The sequence below is a fragment of the Muntiacus reevesi genome, chromosome 3 (assembly GCF_963930625.1).
Source record: "Muntiacus reevesi chromosome 3, mMunRee1.1, whole genome shotgun sequence".
NCBI classification, from domain to species: Eukaryota; Metazoa; Chordata; class Mammalia; order Artiodactyla; family Cervidae; genus Muntiacus; species Muntiacus reevesi.
In genome coordinates, this window is record NC_089251.1 from 50,931,859 (window position 1) to 50,935,963 (window position 4,105).

The following is a 4,105-nucleotide window of genomic DNA, read 5'->3' on the forward strand; positions in this document are numbered from 1 at the left end:
TATGTGCTTTTTTCTTTTGTTTGTCATTGTGGATAAAAATTTATTGTGTCAATTTATTTTAAAAAAAAAAGCTTGAATTTTTTTCTCTCTGTCTTGCTTGTTCATACAAGACTCTACTCCCTTTCAAATGTGCCTGGAATTGTTCACTCTCTAGATCCTTTAAAAACATTTAATTTTTTTTAATTTTTTTTTAAATTAATGTGTTTATTTTAATTGGAGGCTAATTGCTTTACAATATTGTAGTGGTTTTTGCCATACATTGATATGAATGAATCAACCATGGGTATACATGTGTTACCCATCCTGAATCCCCTCCAACCTCACTCCCCATCCCATCCCTCAGGGTCATCTCGGTGCACTGGCCCTGATGATCCTGTCTCATGCATCGAACTTGGGCTGGCGATCTATTTCTCATATGGTAATATATATGTTTAAATGCTATTCTCTCAAATCATCCCACCCTTGCCTTCTCCCACAGAATCCAAAAATCTGTTCTTTACATCTGTCTCTTTTGCTGTCTCGTATATAGAGTCATCATTACCATCTTTCTAAATTCCATATATATGTGTTAATATACTGTATTGGTGTTTTTCTTTCTGACTTACTTCACTCTGTATACTAGGTTCCAGTTTCATCCACCTCATTAGAACTGATTCAAGTGCATTCTTTGTAATAGCTGAGTAATATTAAATGGTGAATATGTACCACAGCTTTCTTATTCATTCGTCTGCTGGTGGACATCTAGGTTGCTTCCATGTCCTGCCTATTGTACATAGTGCTGTGATGAACATTGAGGTACACGTGTCTCTTTCAAGTCTGGTTTCCTTGGTGTATATGCCCAGCAGTGGGATTGCTGGGCTGTATGCCGGTTTTATTTCCAGGTTTTAAGGAATCACCACACTGTTCTTCATAGTGGCAATACTAGTTTGTAGTCCACCAACAGTGTAAGAGGGTTCCCTTTTCTCCACACCCTCTCCAGCATTTATTGTTTGTAGACTTTTTGATAGGAGCCATTCTGACTGGCGTGAGATGGTACCTCGTTGTGGTTTTGATTTGCATTTCTCTGATAATGAGTGATGGTGAGCATCTTTTCATGTGTTTGTTAGCCATCTGTATGTCTTCTTTGGAGACATGTCTGTTTAGATCTTTGGCCCATTTTTTGATTGGGTCATTTATTTTTCTGGAATTGAGCTTCAGGAGTTGCTTGTATATTTTTGAGATTAATCCTTTGTCTATTACTTTGCTTGCTATTATTTTCTCCCATTCTGAAGGCTGTCTTTTCACCTTGCTTATAGTTTCCTTTGTTGTGCAAAAGCTTTTAAGTTTCATTAGGTTCCACTTGTTTATTTTTGCTTTTATTTCCAATATTCTGGGAGGTGGGTCATAGAGGATCCTGCTGTGATTTATGTCGGAGATTATGTTCTCCTTTAGGAGCTTTATAGTTTCTGGTCTTACATTTAGATTTTTAATCCATTTTGAGTCTATTCTTGTGTATGGTGTTAGAAAGTGTTCTAGTTTCATTCTTTTACAAGTGGTTGACCAGTTTTCGCAGCACCACTTGTTAAAAAGATTGTCTTTTTTCCATTGTATATTCTTGACTCCTTTATCAAATATAAGGTGTCCATAAGTGTGTGTCTCTGGGCTTTCTATTTTGTTCCATTGGTCTATATTCCTGTCTTTGTGCCAGTACCATACTGTCTTGATGACTGTGGCTTTGTAGTAGAGTCTGAAGTCAGGCAGGTTGATTCCTCCAGTTCCGTTCTTCTTTCTCAAGATTGCTTTGGCTATTCGAGGTTTTTTGTATTTCCATACAAATTGTGAAATTATTTGTTCTAGTTCTGTGAAAACTACCGTTGGTAGCTTGACTGGGATTTCATTGAATCTATAGATTGCTTTGGGTAATATATTCATTTTCACTGTATTGCTTCTTCCAATCCACGAAGATGGTATATTTCTCCATCTATTTGTGTCCTCTTTGATTTCTTTCATCAGTGTTTTATAGTTTTCTCTATATAGGCCTTTTGTGTCTTTAGGCAGATTTATTCTTAAATATTTTATTATTTTCGTTGCAATGGTGAATGGAATTGTTCCCTTAATTTCTCTTTCTGTTTTCTCATTTTTAGTGTATAGGAATGCAAGGGATTTCTGTGTGTTAATTTTATATCCTGAAACTTTTCTATATTCATTGATTAGCTCTAGTGATTTACTGGTGGTGTCTTTAGGGTTTTCTATGCAGAGGATCATGTCATCTGCAAACAACGAGAGTTTTACTTCTTCTTTTCCAATCTGGATTCCTTTTATTTCTTTTTCTTCTCTGATTGTTGTGGCTAAAACTTTGAAAACTTTGTCAAATAGTAGTGGTGAGAGTAGGCACCCTTGTCTTGTTCCTGACTTTAGGGGAAATGCTTTTGATTTTTCACCATGGAGGATAATGTTTGCTGTGGGTTTATCATATATGGTTTTTATTATGTTGATGTATGTTCCTTCTATGCCTGCTTCTGGAGGATTTTTTTTTTTTTTTATCATAAATCAATGCTGAAATTTGTCAAAGCCTTTCTCTGCATCTATTAAAATAATCATATGTTTTTTTATCTTTCAATTCATTAATGTGTGTATCACACTGATTTACAAAGATTGAAGAATCCTTGCATCCCTGGGATAAAACCCACTTGGTCATGATGCATGATCTTTTTAAGATGTTGTTGGATTCTGTTTGATAGAATTCTGTTAAGGGCTTTTGCATCCATTTTCATCAGTGATATTGGCCTGTAGTTTTCTTTTTTTGTGGCATCTTTGTCTGGTTTGGTATTAGGGTTATGATGGCATGATAGAGTGAGTTTGGCAGTTTAACTTTCTTTGCAATTTTCTGGAAGCGTTTGAGTAGGATAGGTGTTAGGTCTTCTCTAAATTTTTGGTATAATTCAGCTATGAAGCCATCTGGTCCAGGGCTTTGTTTGTTGGAAGATTTCTGATTACAGTTTCAATGTGTGCTTGTGATGGTTCTGTTAAGATTTTCTATTTCTTCCTCGTACAGTTTTGGAAGTTTATGGGAATCCCATTGTGTGTTATTTGTTGCTTTTCCCTTGCTGTTTTTAATATTTGCTTTTTGTGTTTGATCTTTGTTAATTTGACTAATATGTATCTTGGGGTGTTTTGCCTTGGGTTTTAGCCCATTTCGAAATTTCTGGTTTTCTTAGACTTGGGTGGCTACTTCCTTCCCCATTTTAGGGAAGTTTTCAATCATTATCTCCTCATGTATTTTCTCATGGCCTTTCTTTTTGTCTTCTTCTTCTGGAATTCCTGATTCGAATGTTGGGACATTTAACATTGTCCCAGAGGTCTCTGAGGTTGTCCTCATTTATTTTAATTATTATTTTTTTCTTTTTTCTTCTCTATTTCATTTATCTCCACCATTCTATCTTCCACCTCACTTATCTTCTGCCTCAGTTATTCTACTGTTGGTTCCCTCCAGAGTGCTTTTGATGTCAGTTATTGCATTATTCATTATTGATTGACTCTTTTTTTTTTTTTTTTTTTTTTTTTTAATTTCTTCTAGGTCCTTGTTAAACATTTCTTGCATCTTCTCAATCCTTGTCTTCAGTCTATTTATCTGTAACTCCATTTTGTTTTCAAGATTTTGGATCATCTTTACTATCATTATTCTGAATTCTTTTTCAGGTAGACTTCCTATCTCCTCCTCTTTGGTTTGGTTTGGTGGGTATTTATCACCACCACTGTTGAATATTTCTCTGCCTTTTCATTTTGTTTAGATTGCTGTGTCTGGGATTGCCTTTCTGTATGCTGGAAATTTGTGGTTCCTCTTTGTTGTGGAGGTTCCTCCCTGTGGATGGGTTTGGACAAGTGGCTTGTCAAGGTTTCCTGGTTAGGGAAGCTTGCATCAGTGTTCTGGTGGGTTGAGCTGGAGCTCTTCTCCCTGGAGTGCAGTGGATTATCCAGTAGTGAGTTTTGAGGTGTCTGTGGGTTTCGTGTGACTTTGGGCCACATGTATTTTAATGATCAGGGTTATATTCCTGCATTGCTAGAGAATTAGTGTGGTATGTCTTGTTCTGAAACTTGTTGGCTCTTGGGTTGAGCTTGGTTTCCA